This window comes from Tursiops truncatus, chromosome 18 (assembly GCF_011762595.2).
Source record: "Tursiops truncatus isolate mTurTru1 chromosome 18, mTurTru1.mat.Y, whole genome shotgun sequence".
Lineage (NCBI taxonomy): Eukaryota > Metazoa > Chordata > Mammalia > Artiodactyla > Delphinidae > Tursiops > Tursiops truncatus.
This window is the reverse complement of record NC_047051.1, coordinates 14,327,793-14,344,262: the sequence shown is the minus strand read 5'-3', so window position 1 is coordinate 14,344,262 and position 16,470 is coordinate 14,327,793. Positions and strand designations below refer to the sequence as shown.

General features: G+C 43.7%; 1 protein-coding gene across 6 annotated transcripts in view; it reads left to right on the top strand.

Moving 5' to 3' along the window:
* The first annotated feature begins 14,828 nt into the window (after positions 1 to 14,828).
* Positions 14,829 to 16,470, top strand: part of LHFPL6 (LHFPL tetraspan subfamily member 6) — a 252,021-nt gene continuing 250,379 nt past the window's right edge. The window contains exon 1 of one of the 6 annotated variants that reach the window (XM_073795099.1): positions 14,829 to 15,177. The gene's annotated coding sequence lies outside the window, so the exon portion shown is untranslated. Of the gene's footprint in view, positions 15,178 to 15,823; positions 15,998 to 16,231; positions 16,255 to 16,470 lie in introns of those variants that run through there. The other 5 variants (XM_073795096.1, XM_033843464.2, XM_033843460.2 and 2 more) reach the window with 5 other exon arrangements.

The following is a 16,470-nucleotide window of genomic DNA, read 5'->3' as shown; positions in this document are numbered from 1 at the left end:
TATTTAAAAAGTTTTTTTAATAAAAAAAGGAGAAATGCTCTCTTGCACAATTCCAGGCTATCCCTTGAAGTCCTATTTCTAAAGCTTATTTTCTACTTTTTAAGGTAAAGGATAGGCACTGTTATTAATTTTGTTACTAACACTAAAAAGCTTATAAATCACCTGCCTCTGATAGGAAATTTACATCAAAATAAAAATTACTGGTGAAGTATATGTCTACATACTTTGCCATGCTTGACACAAATTTACAATGATGGATTTTTAAATTGAAAATTTATTTTAAAGTCACCGATGTTCCTCATTCCCATGTAACTTTATAAAGCAACGTAAAATTTTTGTAAGCTTTTGTTTAAAGAAAACAATGAAAATGCCATAACGTGCCACTGCATTTGTTTTAATTCCACATGTTAATTAACCTTGTTTTCTGAAGCAATAGATGTCAATTTACAGGGTGACTTACTTAAAAAATAGAAAGCAAATTTAATTATTTGTTGAAATTATGGTATCCTGCAAGCGATAAGGGATAATTTAAATTAAGTATAACAAAAGAACATCTAGTTAACTTATAGGCAATGACATTAATGATTTAATAATGAGATTTTTTTCCCAACAGAGATAGGAGATTAAAATGCAGATATTGGACAGAAAAATTAGTGCATGTTACTGAGCCTAATATTTCCATTTGCTTCCAGTTGGTGTAAACAATACACCCTGGTAAAGCCTTATGTTTAATTCAGAGAAGGTACTATTTGCCCAAGTAATCGAATTGTGATGAAAAGTAAAACTAGTCACACTTTTTTTACCTTTAAAATGCTGTGTTTATAATAACTGTGTATGTTTGTGTATTTTGAAGGGCCATACACCATATGGAGCTTTGATTATTACATATGTGAACGTACTACATTAAATGTATTTTGGGAGCAAGATAGAGTAGAAATATTAAACAAAATTAATAAGTTTGAGATTATTAATATGAACACATTTTATACATTTGTATATAAATTTTCATTTTGTATACATGAATGATTAAATACACAAATTATTCATTTATAAATGGTAATATAAGTAGGGGGGAAAATACCAGATTTTTCAAGAAGTGAGAGAGATCATGTGTGAGGGGGGGATGCATAGAAAAAAAAAGGCATCACTAAAAACAGACAACAGTACATGTACTTATTTGTGTAAAATTACAGAAGTGTGGGTAGAAAAATAGACTAAAAGTTCTAACTATAGCTATTAACTTACAGAAAGTCCATGACAAACTATCAAATAAAAATATTAGAGTTTAAAGTCTATAAAGTGTATTACATAATGGATAAAAACAAAAAAAGAGAAAGCAGAGATATTTGTGTATACATGAGTGTATTTGCTTGTTTAATTAGGAGACAATATAACAGGAGGCATGCTGGTCTATTAAAAATGGATACCCCAGGAGACTAGGAAGCTGGGAAAGTTATTAGCATTTCTTTTACACATCTTTATATTATTTCACTTATATAAGCATGCACTAGCATTCTTTTCACATTTAAATCTTTAGTTGAAGTAAAAACATAGGAAACTGCACATATCATGAGTGTTCTGCTCAATGAATTATCACAAAGCGAACCCAAGCATGACACCACCGCACAGATAAAGAAAAAACAACGGCTAGCATCTCAGAAACCTCCCTCAAGCCCCTTCTAGACACTACTTCCAGGACCCCATCTCTTTTGACCTCTGTGTCCCATAGTTTTGTCCATTTGTCAACTTCATACAAATGAAACAGAACGCTGTCTATTTTCTGTGTCTGAATGCAATCATTTAACCTTAGATTTGAAGATTCATCCATGTTCTTTTATGGAACACTAGTGCATTGCTTTTCCTTCAGTTCTGAATACACCATAATTTACTTATGTACTATTGATGGACACTTCAGTTGTTCAGAACCTTGCAATAGTAGGAATAATAGGAATGCTGCCACAAAATTTCCTGTGGCACACACTATTCCTTGGGTACGTATCAGGGTTCTGTCTGCAATGAGCAACGTTGAGGGATGAGGCAATGTTCTGGGCAAAGATTAGGCTTACTGTTCGCTATAAAACAGCAGGTTCCCCAAGGTCAGTGTTTCTCCCTGTATTGCAGCCCACTGCATGTGCAGGTGCCACGTGGGTCCTCTGTGTTGCCCCCATGGGACTTTGAGGGAACGGGGACAGATGCAAATGATGGTGTTCACACTGCTTCCTGTGCCGTGAGTAATAAAATACTTTGTCTCTGACCCAGGCCTCTTACGTCTTCTGCCAGCATCCCTGAAATGGTAACAGGCTAATTGATCAGCTTGTAATAAGGTAAAATCAAATCCCAACCTGACCCCCATCACATCAAATACTTTAGTGTCTGTTTCTCACAAACATAACCACAATAAAGACATCAAAATCAAGAAAATAACTTTGAAAATTTACTGGCTGTGTAGATTTCCTAGCTCTGTGTCTTCACCATCAGCACCACCGAGTCCTCTAAGGACACCCATCAGTACAGGGAGTAGAGGTGAGAGTTCTCAGGTGAGAATTTGGGAGACTGGCCCTGGGTGCTGGCGGCGAACAACTGTGACCTGCGCACCGCAGCTACAGCAGCCCCTACATCCTATGTCGAGGCCTTGGCCACGATGTGCCAGGGCAGCCCTTCTGGCTCCAGGTCCTCGAGCCTCCGGGACCCCCGGGGACCCCTGGGACCCATTGGTGGCGTGGAGGGCGCCCTCTACAGGCTGGTGCGCAGCTGAGCCCTCCCCACCAGGGCGCCCGGGCTGCATGGACGGCCAGTACCTGCTGTCCTGGCCACTGCGTCCACTGTGAAGTCCCTGCTCGTCACTTGTTCCACCCGCCCACTTCCCAACCCTCTACCTGTCCGGCCCAGGCACCGGGCCTGGAGCCACCGGATGCGGGGAGGAGGCACAGACACAGGAGGGAGGAGGGAGGGAAGGAAGGAAGCCCCGCAGGAGGCCCGCCAGCTCGGGAACAGTGGACCCAGGTGACCGCAGACCCTCCCACGGACGCTTTGGGCAGACCGTCATGAACTGTCCCGGATGCCACTGGCACCCCAATTGTTTACTCTCTTCCCAACCCTCTCCTCGCCCTTCGGGCACAAGCTGAATTGCAATAAATTATTTGATGGTCTTAAAAAGAAGTCCTCAGATCCCATGAATTTCACCAAAGACATAGTTCGGAATCACGTGATTGTCTTTATGTGTCACATCTCTTATTCTCCTTCAGCCTGGGACAGCTTCTCAACCCTTCTTCCCCATTTATGCCTTTGACACTTTTGAAGATATTGGCCATTTTATAGAATGCCCCTCGATTTCACTTTCTCTGATTTTCCTCATAACGAGATTCAGGATGCGTTATCGGTAGGAACATCACTGTAGTTGATGCTGTGTTGTAATTGCATCTTATCAGGTGGTACAGAATTTTAGTTTGTCCAATTACTGGTGATATTCACTTTTATCGTTTGATTAAGGCGGTGCCTGCCAGAATTCTTCGCTGTAATATGATGCCTTTCTCCTTTCCATTAATAAGTGTTTCATGGAAAGTAATTTGAAACTATGTGTATATCCCATTTCTCATCAAACAAGTTTATTTATTTTTATTTTTATTTATTTATTTATTTTTGGCTGCATTGGGTCTTCGTTGCTGCGTGCAGGCTTTCTCTATTTGCAGCGAGAGGGGGCTACTCTTCGTTGAGGTGTACGGGCTTCTCGTTGCAGTGGCTTCTGTTGTTGCGGAGCACGGGCTCTAGGCGCGTGGGCTTCAGTAGTTGTAGCACGCGGGCTCAGTAGTGGTGGCGCGTGGGCTTAGTTGCTCCGCGGCACGTAGTATCTTCCCAGACCAGGGCTCAAACCCATGTCCCCCACACTGGCAGGCGGATTCTTAACCACTGCACCATCAGGGAATTCCCTCAAACAAGTTTAAAACTTGCTTGTTTGTTTAGGACTCATAGTTTCTTATCTTATTCAATGAGTCATAATATTGCTATTGTTATTTATTTTTATTGTCTTAGACTTGACCTGAGGAAGGCTATCCAAACCGGCTTCTGTGGTATCTTAATACAATTCCATCACTGAGTATTTGCTTTCTTTCTGTCATAATAATATATTGCAGGCTTATCTCATACTTTTCCCTGCCTACACAGATGTCTACGTATCCATCTATGTATACCGAAAACCATGACCTCACTTCAATCCTTCTATTTCCAATCAACAACACAGGATTCATTTTCATTTTCTTCCTTTCTGTGATTGTAACTCCCTCCTCAAGCCGTAAGAAACTTAGTTTTCGTTAGCCCTAATATATTTACTTATTTGTTTAATCCCCTGTATGTAACCTAATAGAAATTAGGCAAAGGATTTGGACAGAAAATTCACAAAAGAGAATACTTAATTGTCAAGAAGCATAGGAAAAACTGCTCAACATCATAGACATAGAGTCCTACTTAAAATACATCCAATGAAAGAGGTATTGTTATTCCAATAGAATTTCAGCTGAGAGAACTTGGAAGAATGGGAAATGGCCACAAAGAATGGGAGATGGAAGGGGCTGGACTTGCCTGAGAAGGCTTGTGCATAGCTGGGGCAGCCTTACCTCAGGGTAGTGAACGTTTTATGGAAAGAGAGAAGCCCCAAACTAGACATGGAGAATTGGGAAGGTTAGAAAGTATAGTCTGTGTCATTGTTTTGCCCATAGTTGACCTTGTGAGTCGACATGACAATGTCATATCTTTCCCTGGGAATTTGTCCTCAGTTCTCCCACCTCCTGTTACCTTGCTGCTTCTCTGCTGGACCTTTAAGTGCTTGACAGCATCTCTGATTGCTTCTATATGGTAGACTTAAGGAATAATCAAGGCAACATTTGAGTCTTTTAAAGGATCTTCCATAATTCTCAGAGCATCTCTAGTTATTCAAGCATTAACTTTCCTATTTGCCACAATTCAGATCACTCTCTCTTTTTTAAAAAAGTTATTTATTTATATATTTATTTATGGCTGCGTTGGATCTTCGTTGTGTGTGCGGGCTTTCTCTAGTTGCGGCGAGCGGGAGCTACCCTTTGTTGTGGTGCGCGGGCTTCTCATTGCAGTGGCTTCTCTTGTTGCAGAGCACAGGCTCTAGGCGTGCAGGCTTCAGTAGTTGTGGTACGCGAGCTCAGTAGTTGTTGCACACGGGCTTAGTTTCTCCGGGGCAGGTGGGATCTTCCCGGACCAAGGATCGAACTGTGTCCCCTGCATTGGCAAGGGGATTCTTAACCACTGTGCCAGCAGGGAAGTCCCCAGATCACTCTCTTGTTCCCCTACAAATCCTGAGGTCAAATGTCAGTTACCATGCATCATCAAGTACCATTTTTCTTATAGTAGAAAAATATCCATTTTTGTTGGTTTTTTAAAAGTGGGAAAATAGAGACACAGAGGCCAATTGACTTTTCTTATGCTTGGGTCTACTTTACCCATTGATACTCCTTCCCTGGTTCCTGTAGACATTTGAGTTTGAGACTTTTCACTTAAGGAATTTAACATGCCCATCCGCAATGAGCCATTTGGCTAGAAAAAAAAATGAGGATTAAATTAATAAAATTTGAGGATTAAATTTGGATAGAAAAAGTGGCTTAAGAAAAGGAGAAATGGGAGAGTCATTTTATATGTAGCACAAATATGAATGTATATTTCTAATGTTTATCCCAAACAAAGAAACAAGCAAAAGAAGCAGTGAAAAGTGCTACAGAAGTACAGACTTTGGAGACGTGTGCACCGTGAATGCAGTGGGGAGCCCGTAGGACAGACTCACAAAGTAATTCCTGAGCCAATCCCTAAAGGATGAGAGGGATTTTTCTTGGCGGAGGGAACTTTATTACTTCATGATGAAGTCTGGGAGTAAATACTGGAACTTTGACGTATTCTTTCCCATTTCAGTTTTTTTTCTTATAGCATTCATTGCTATTTTCCACACTCAAATCCTCACACAGAGGGGTCAGGATAACGTGAGTACATTAAGTCTAACAATCTCATATCAATCACGCCCAACAGAACCACTAGGATTAGAATTTATTATTATTATTTTTTAAATTTTTATTTATTTATTTTTGGCTGCGTTGGGTCTTCGTTGCTGCGTGCAAGTTTTCTCTAGTTGTGGCTTGCGGGCTCTAGAGTGCAGGCTCAGTAGTTGTGGCTCACGGGCTTTGTTGCTCCACGGCATGTGGGATCTTCCCGGACCAGGGCTCGAACCCATGTCCCCTGAGTTGGCAGGCAGATTCTTAACCACTGCACCACCAGGGAAGCCCAGAACCACTAGGACTAGAATTTAAAAGTGAGGAATTTATGAGGTATAGAAAGAGTCCTGGCTTGAGTCCTGGCTCTTCTTCTTCCTCCTTGAGTGACTTGCAGAAGGACAGAAACTCTTAATTTCTGCTGCCTCATCTCTACACTGTCCATGGAGATAATCCCATCTTGCCTGCCTTGCAGGCTGCCATGGAAGTTTAGATGAAGGTACACGAAAACGTGTTTTCATGTGTGACGTGTTCTTCAAATGTGAAGCGTCGTCCTCAAGAACGTCCAGCGTAGAAAAGGACATACAACAAATAATACTTAAAAAAAATAAATTTGTTATTTTGGACTACTTGGAACTGCACAGAATTTTGCAAAGATAGAAGACAGTATTCCCATATACCCTTCATCCAGTTTCAGTTTCCCCTCAGATGTTTTCATCTTACATACTGTGGTACATTTGTCAAAACTAAGAAACCAACATTGGCATCTTACTATGGACTAAACTCCAGACTTTATTTGGGTTTCCCCAGTGTTTCTACTGACACCCATTTTCTGTTGCAGGATCCCCATCCAGGAGACCACATTGCATTTAGTTACCACATCTCCTCAGTCTCCTCTGATCTGTGACAGTGTCTCAGCCTCCCCTGGTTTTTTCGTAACCTTGACAGTTCTGAGGAGTACTGATCTGGTATTTTGTAGAATGTCCCCCAATATGGTTTGGTCGGGTGTGATTAGAGTGGGGTGATGGGTTTTTGGAGAGAATACCATGGAAGTGAAGTTCGGGGGGAACTTCATCGGGGAAACATCGGGGGAAACTGGAATCCACACGTGGCCAGTAATGTTCATCTAGGTCACCTGGTTAAGGTGTTATCTGTCAGCCTTCTCCACTGGAAAGTTACTGGGTTTTTTTCCTTTCCATACTTCATTCTTCGTGAGACATTGAGCCCACCCACCCTCCACGGAGTTGGGGAGGGGATCAGTTCCGCCTCCTGAGTGGAGATGGCGGGGGTGTCTACATATATTATTTAGAACCCTTCTGTAAGGAAACTTCATATTTTTTTAAACCATCAAATAACAAAAACAATACTGATTGATGCAAGCTTCCTTTTTTATTCCCTGCTTACTTAACCTCTGGTAAGAATGCTAAGTTTAGCCTTTCAGCCAACGGCAGAGAATGGGTGTAGGAATGAAGAGTCATTAAAGACCTGGAAGTCCACAAACCAGAAAATACTTTTATGCTAAGAGTTAACTATGTTTGATTTAGGCCAGGTCTACCTCATCATCTCCCTGCATATAGTTGACAACTAAAACATGTCATTTGCCATCTGGTTCTACAAGAATGAAGGCACTGGCCACTGCAGTCACTGACCTTCAGCACACCCTGAAAGGAGTTCAGGGCGGAGATCAGGAATGAGGCACTCCGTGCTCTGGGAAAACTGGTAGAGCAGGCCTTCAGGTAGTCAGATACTTTCAGGAGAGATTTTGTGGGAACCTGGATTCTTGCATCTTCCCATACTTAGAAAAGCACTGAAACCATTAACTAAGATGTCTATTCCTTGTGACTAGCAGCAAACTTCTGCAGAAATGTGCTTGGTTGCATGTACCCCCTTTGCCCAAATCACATATACACTAACCCCCCCACCCTTACCTCTTCAGAGCAGTCCCTCAGAGCTCTCTGAGAGGCTGTCTACTGGGCTATATAGTCCTCAGTAGTCCCCAAATAAACCTGAAATGCACAGCTCTTCCATCGTGCGTTTTTATTTCAGTCGACATAGTGAATGTCCCTTTGACACTCCAAGTGGACATGTCCTCCTCATGACACATTAATGCCCTCGTAGTAGCAATTGCATCACGGGATCCGTATTTTTCCCATCCTTCACCAGACATGGCAAGTATCCTATGTTGCCTTCAAGGTAGAAGATACAGCATTGTTCTCTATCCTTCCCTCCCAGGAGACAAAGCAAAACAGAACCGAAAGCCAGAAACAGAACACCTGTCTTCTCACTCTTTGTTGGCCTCCCTCTCTGTGTGGCTCTCTTTCTGCCCCTCTCCTCCCCCCTCCTCCTCCCTCCCTCTGTCTCTGTCACTCTCTCCCTCTCTCCCCTTCCCAGCCTCTCTTCCTCTCTCTCCCCCTCTCCTCTCTCCAACTCTGTTTATTACCCCCATGACCGCTTCTAATGTCTACCTGTTGACATGGTTGATGTACACTGCTCTTAATTCTATTTTTATTCTTATATCTTCTGTTTCTTGTCACCTTGCCCATGCTCTTTTGCTTTTAACACACGGAGACACTGATCTTTCAGAGACATCACTAGCAAGAAAGCTTTCTCTTTTCATCCACCCCTTCACTCTAGTTGGCGACTCAACCAAGCACAGCATTTAAGAGACAGTCTTTGGCCTTTTGACTCAATGCTAACTGCTGAAAATTAGTTCCCTTCTTTTCTTCTTGATCCCTATTAGTAAAGACCTGGTGTTGCTGGCATATTGGTCACAAAATAGTAATATTTAAGTAATATTTAAGCATGCACACATTCAATTTGTGATAGTTCTTAGTGGGGTCTCTCACGGGGGCCAATAAATAGCACTTTTCTTCCCCAGCTGCAATCTGAACAAACTGAGGGGAAAAAGAGGCAGATGGAAACTAAAATATTATGATTATTACTGATAAAGGCTAAAGTGGAGGATGTGGCTTAGTGAGGGGCAAAGGGTCTGCTAATGGAGCCCAGAACTCAGCAGATTCACCCACCCTCTCTTCTCAGCAATATGGATGAGGGCAGGTCTCCCATGTGGGAGATTCACCTACAAGAGAGAAGCAGCCCTGACCAGCACACTGGCAGGTGGTTTCTCCCTGGAGACACCAGTTGCCCCAAGGGTTTGAATGAGTGGAGAGAGCCCGGGTACATTTCAGCTAGATTTCTCCTGAGGAAATCCAGGGAACTGGGGAAGAGGCATTCCCCCTCTGCCGTTTCACAATTTCTGTAATACGAAATTATTTACTTTAGAAAAATCAGTGTTTGTTAACCCCTCTTAGTATTATAATACCAAATTCAGCATTTAAGTTTGGCTTTCTTCTGTTAGACTGTTGTCTTAGTATATTCAATCCTTGCAGTGCATCTTATTTTGGTGAAGGAGGGTGGGATTTAAGATTTTTAAAATACTGTAGTACAAATCTTTGTGAGTTCTCTCAGAAGTTATGACACTGGTGGAAAATATTATTATCCACATATACACAAAATTTTTATCTGTTTCTATGGAGACTGTTATATTCCTCTTTCTACATATTCTGGGAAAAGTTTTAAAAATTAGAAAACATAGTTGTAACACTGAAAAAGCCTGAGATGACTTTTGATACCAGAAGAAAAAAGAAGCATAATTTAAAAGTAGCAAAAGCATAACACTGATTCAGTATTAAACATAATTATGCACTGCTTTAAAATGTATACTGGGTCATGTAGCAAAAATATATTACGGACATTTCTCATTTTGATGGTTTAATGTCAAGTGTTCGCTGTGTTAAATGTGATTTAACACTTCACATGTTTTTCTTCTTATGAATGAGTTATTGATTTAAAATGTGTATGCTACTTTAATTCATAAAAAGAATGCAGACAGCACCTCTGGGAGCAGGCCACAGACTGTCTGCATCTTATTTCCATGAGAGCTTCTGGGGAATATAGTCATACAAATCACTATGTTTAGAAATAGTACATAACGAGACATATGCAATTTCTACAGGGAAGAGGGGTCTCGAGTCTATCAAACACATCCTATCCTATGCTATTTCTGTCCTAGAAAATGAAATAGGCAACCTTACTTAAACAGGATGTTAGGATGGCTGTGGTAAATGTATGTATACAAATGGAAGAATAATCATCCTAAAAGCAATCCATGATCTCATCCAGAGACTACTTGAAATGGAGACCAGGAAATCTGAAAGGTCCCTTGTCCCATGAGATTTTTTTTTTTCCCTACAAATAAGATGGACACCGTAGCAATACCTCGTTAAATCTGTTTTAAGAAGGCATTCATGAAGGGAAGGGGTAGTTTAGGAAGGAAGGAAATGGCAAAAAAAAAATGAAGAACTTACCATGGTCTCTACTTATTTTAACCGTTTGCTGTTTCTGGGCTGAAAAATCTGATTATAGTTTTTTAGCTAGTGGAACATTTCTTGGGGTATCTCCCAGCCTCTGTTGAGGAACAAATGATCCATTCTGATAATAAACTGATAAACTCCCCAGCCAGGAACAGTTAAGGAAAATCTCTCTTCCTTGGCTCTATATGGAGTCTCTCCTTTCGTTATCCACTAGTTCTTTTGCATCTTACATCTTCCTGCATCTCTCTCTTGCTGGTCTGTCTTTGAGGTGTACCTCCCTGTCTCAGGCCATTTATAATGCTTAGAATTTCAGTCTCCTTGAATTTCTCAAAGTTAAGACTTTAAGGGGAGACATTTTATCAGCTATCTTCATAGCTATTCCTGTTTCTATTGCCAAGTTGTAAGGAGGGTCCATCTTCTCTAATACATGCTATAGATGAGGAATGCCTACTGCAGCCACCGATTGCTGGAGAATGAATTCTCCCTTGACATCGTTCTGCCCTCTCTCTTCTCTGCTCTGCTTAGCGTCCGTGCTCTAATCCACTTAACTGTGTTGCCAGCTCTTGGACTGCAAGAGAACAGTTAGTTTGAATAGTCTAGCAGGTATTTATTTAATGCTAATCGCAGATTTAAACAGCTAAGGGTTGGTTATTGGTCTCACCTAAGGGAAGTCTGAGAATAATGTAGCGGCCTAAGGAAGATACCATGGATCCAGACTCACCATTTTACTCCATCATTCTTAGAATGTGGGCTTTGTCCTAATGCTTTTCACCTCGTGGTTGAAAGGTGCCTGCTGTGCTACAAAGTGTACCACATCCATTTTCTAAGGTTGAAGAAAGAGGGTGTGGATGTGATGAGACCAGCATCCCTCCACTTTCCTCTCATTGGCCAGCACTGTCACATGCCCCTCAAATTTCAAGACCAGCCGGGAAATGGAGATTTTAGCTTTCACTGCTTCGATTGGAGAGAAAGGTATGGAAGAAGAGGGTTGGGAAAGGACACTGTATCAGCCAAACTATAGTGATTGCCACATATGTGAACTGAAGAAGCCCCTTTTCAACCAATCCCCAATGGTCAGCAGTTATTGATCCATGGTGTTTCCTATATTTCACTATCATACTCCTTCCCTAATTTCACATAGCACACTTTCTCTGTTTAAAAGATAAATACCCACTCTGTAGGCTACACTAGAACAGGGAAACAATCACAATAATATTCATTTGTTTATGAATTCCCTCAGTTAATGTTCAAATTATTGAGTATCTATCTTCTATTGCCAAGCACTGGGATACAATGTTGACTAATGTGTGTTTTTTTAATCATTGAGCAAATGTCTTATCTGTACAGTGCTTTATCAATTAGAAATGCTTTCAGATACTAAAAAGCAGAAATTTTAAATAACAATGACTTAAATCTACTTACAGTCTATAATTTACTTCTAAAAAATTCAAAAGGTGAATAGCTCCACAATCTTAGGGTGCTAGGATTTATTTCTGTGATTTTCCTTGTAGTTACAAAAAGGCTGCCACAACTCTAAGCATTTTATTTTTCAATAATGTGTCCAAAAGGCGGCCAAGATGGTGAGAGAACTGTTCTCTCATGCTTCCTTCTTTAATCAGAGAATACAGTCTTCCCTAGAGGACTCCTCAGCTGATTCATTGTCTAGAATAGGGTCATGTGGCCACCAAAAGTATCTAGTGAATAAGAAAGAGGGATTGGGAATTAATATTTGGTAGCTAACCAAGAGTATTGTCCTAGATGCCTTATAGCTTTCCACATGTTTTTACATTCATGATCTCATCTTATGACTTAATGGGACTACCATCCAAACATGCTAGAAACTCAAACCTGGAATAAGAGGTATAAGCAGCATTTGCTATGTGAGAACTTCTGGCTGGGAAGTAATTTAAAGATCCTTTTGAAGGTGCAAATTTAATGCAAGGGTTTTAAAAAATAGTATAATGCATTTTGCCTATGAAGTATGCAAACAAGAACTCAAGGAGTAACACAGATGGCTCGGTAGTTTGGGAAGATAATTACACGGTGGAATGAAATGAGAGATCAGGATACATGGATTCGAGGCTCAGCTCTGGGTAAGACACTGGAAGGATTCTGAGCCTCTGCTTCCTCATCTGTAAAATTATATACTTGAACAAAATTAGATGACCCTAAACTTCTTCTCAAATATAACAGTATCTATATAATCATGATGCTAGAAGTCATGAGGTAGAATCATCTATTTCCAACCTCTTTTTACACATGAGAGAACTTAGGCCCAGAAAGGGCACCGCTTGTCCAAATTCACTCCTCTAAGTCAGAAATGTGAGTCCTAGTATGTAATACGCTATGCTTTCATGAGTAATTGATACTGCTTCCCGACAGATTAAAAAAGAAAACAACCAGCCTCCTCCTCTGTCTTCATCTTCATCTTAGGCAGAATCTCTTCAATAGCATTTACTGTTTAATAGAATGCAGATAATGAGATATTTTTTGAAGTCCACCTTTTAGCTGTAAGGTCTCAGCCAAATGACTTAACCTCTCTGTAAAGTAATAATTGTACCTCCTTCATATTTTTCCGCTTTTCTTTTGAGGACTAGATAAAATAGTCTATTAAGAAGACTTAGTGTTGGGACTGAGACACAGCCAGGACTTAAATCTCAGCCAGCCATCTCGGTGCTTCAAACTCCAAATTGAGAAAGTGTCCTAGACCAATATCCACAGTGGGTGTGTGGAGGGTGAGTCCCAATCTCACTCTCATTATTCTGTCTTTATGGAGTCATACCTTCTACCTATACATGATACAGATCTGAAGGCTCTGTGTAATAACTAGGTCATGATACATAACAGAAAGTCAGGCCAATCATTATTAACACAGTCACTGAACTCATTAACCAGTGACTTGTACAAGACAAATAAAAATAAATCAGAGCATTTGATCAGGGATTCTGATCACGGAAGGGATGCAGGGGAACAGGGAACCATCGGACATTTTATTGAAACAGGTTTTCTCAACCTCAGAACTACTGATATTTGGGGCTGGATAATTCCGGGGGTCTGTCCTGTGCCTTGTAGGGTGTTTAGCAGCACCCCTGACCTCTGCCCACCAGATGCTAGTTCATGATAATCAAAAATATCTCCAGACCTTGCCTAATATCCCCTGGGAGGGGTCATACTCTCCCTTGAGAACCACTGTGAGAAAACTTGATACTACTGTGCATTTTTTTCTTTTTCTGGGAGGCTTATCCGTTTCACCATATTCTTAAAAAGGTCTATGACCTCATAAAGGGTTGGAACTAATTACACAAAGCCTTTCAAAATAATAATGAAAGAACGCACATCTCCAGCTATAATAAAAAAAAAGTACTCTACCATGGCTAATTTAAAGGGTACAATTTGAAAATTTACTATGAAATATATACCTACCCAGTTATTAACTTTCAACTGCTTTGAAAAAGCACAAACTGTACTGAGGAAGTAGCTACTTCACAAACTGCTATTCCCAGATGGCAGGATTCTTAAAATACCGTCTTCAGCAGAGACCCACAGTCTACTGAATGTAGCTCTAAATTTCCAGAGAGGTTAGCGCTAATGACAAGAAAAAATAAACAAAAACCTTAAGCCCAGAGGGGAAATCAGAATCCGTGTTTCTCAGTAAAGAAATTCAATGGCGGTATTGATTGCAAAATTGATTGGACGGAGGGATGGAAGAGAAAGGGGGGAGGGGAAGAGAGAGGAGAGGGGGAGAGCGAGAGAGGCAGAGACAGAGAGAGAAAGAGGAGGAGAGAGGGGGACAGACAGGGAGAAATGCTTTGAGAGAGGTTCCTGAAGAGGATGTTTCTTGGGGGAGGCTCGCTGTCATCTCCCCCTGCTTTCTCCCTGGCTTGGCTGGAAAGGCGGCTGCCTGACGGAATCCCTGAGCCTCGGGTTCTCTGCTCTCGCCTCTCATTCCCACGCCCACACTGGCCCTGTTCACCCCCTTACAAAGTGACCACGTGCCAAGAGCTCCTGAAAGCTCAAAAGGGTCACCGCGCCCAGTCTCTGAGGCGTTCCTTTCCATCTCCGTCTCCTAAAGGCGGTCGGAGACCGGAGCTTAAACCCCAAATACCAGACCCCCGAAAAGCGAACAGGGAGCGTGTTTCATCTTCCAAGCCCCTGGCGAGCATCCGAGAGGACAAGCAACTTTCGCCCCTACTTCTCGGTCTCTGCCTCCGCCACTCTCGCGTTGGAAGGAGTCGCGGGGCCACGAAGGCGGGAGAGGGCTCGGGGCTGGAGGAGCCCAGACAGCCGCCCAGGGGGTCGGAGGAGACCCCGGCGCTCGGCGGCCGCGCCCCCCGCCCCGCCCCGCGTGCCGGGAGGGTCCCCGCCTTGGCGCGCCGCGCCCTCGCCGCGTCCGCTCCGAGTCCCGGCGGGCGCGAGGGGAGGGGACAGGAGAGAGAGGAGGGCCGGGCGGCGGAGGGGAGGAGGCGCTGCGTGCCTCGCCTGCCAAAGGCAGATCCGCCCCTCCGCCTGAGAGCTACACCGCCCCGCGCGCGGCCACAGCGCTCCGCCCGAGCCGCCGCCAGAGAGCCGCGGGAAGCGGGGCTGCACGGGCGGCGGCGCCGCGCGTCCTCCCGGAGCCCTCCGCCTGCTGCCGGCCCCTGCTCTCCCTCCCGCGTCGGGCCCGGGGGCTCCGCAGCTGTTAGGGACCGCGGCGAAAAGGGAAGGACGGTCTTGCGTGCCGTGGATGCTCCGCCCGGGAGAGACAGCAAGTTGTGAGTGCGTCCCGGCGCCGGGAGAGAAGGTGGCCGCCGCCCGCCAGCCATGTGAGTCCCGCGCGCGGCTGCCCCGGGGCGCGGGCCCCGCTCCTTTTTTCTCCGGACGCCGGAGTTGGGCTGCTCCCGGGCTTCGGACTTCCTGAGCTGGGCTGCCGGCCGGCTCTCCCTGCCCGCCGCGTCCGCTGCTGGCGTCTGCCTCCGGGGGGTGCTGCCTGCCCATCCTCATCCGCTCCCTCCGCGCGGAGCCGGCTGGAAAACGCCCCTCTCCCGCTTTGGGGGTTGAGGGATCCTTGTGTGTCTTCGGGGTGGAGTGGGGGAGGCCTTTGCCGGGGGCTGGCTAACCCCGGGGCGCCTTGCCCCCGCGCGAGGTGAGGGCGGTCTCCACCCCACGTCCCCGTGCCATCCGTCTTCCCCAGCCTCCGGGCCCAGCAGACCAACTTCAGCCGCTAATGCTGATGCTGACCGCAGTTGACAAGATTTAAAAAAACAAACAAGTAGCCGGAACTCCCCTGGAGTGACACACTGGGGTGGAAATGGGGTGGTGGGTGGGAAGGAAAGGGCAGGCGCGAGGGTTGGGAAAGGAGGGGGTGGGTGACGTTAAGCTGGAGTTAAAAGAGTCCTGGGGACGGAACTGGGGTGCGTGGCTCTGGGCTTCTGCGTTCTCTGTGAAAAGTGTGGGAAGTGGTTCTGGAACTCTCTCAGAGGGAGGGAGGTATGGAAGTGAATGCACGTGGAATCACTAGAATGACTGGGGATCGATGTAGAGTCCTGGCAGGTGTGGATTCTTTTTCAGATTAGACAGTGACACTCGTTCAGCAGTAGAGATGGTTCCAATAATTTAATTGGAGGCCGTGAATCAAAATTGCAGGTATGAAAATAAGCCGTACGCAGGCTTTCTTTCGTTGACACTAGAAGCTAGTTGAGATTGAAGGCATTCACAAACGCTACTGAATGAGGACTGGGGATGCCTAATAGTCCCATCCTTTCTGTATGCCTGGGCAGTGTGTAATTGTGATCCTAATTATTTTGTTCGGGCTCGTGCAGAGTGTTAATGCACCTAAAGGGACACAGAGAAGTTGCGACAAGTTATGAGCGTGAACTTGCAAGCCAGCTGAGCAAACCCCGGTATGGTTCATTTTATTGTAACATTCGGAATTATGTTTACTGCCGGTAAATATGCTACATTACTTTTAATGTGAGTATATGAAATGAATTCACTGGCTTGGCAAGTAGAAATCATGCATTTCTTTAAGTGCATGAGTTAATTTGGGGACATTTATAGGAGATAAAGACATGAAAAAGGTTTGAGCCAGTCTGACAACATTTGAATTACGGAGAAGT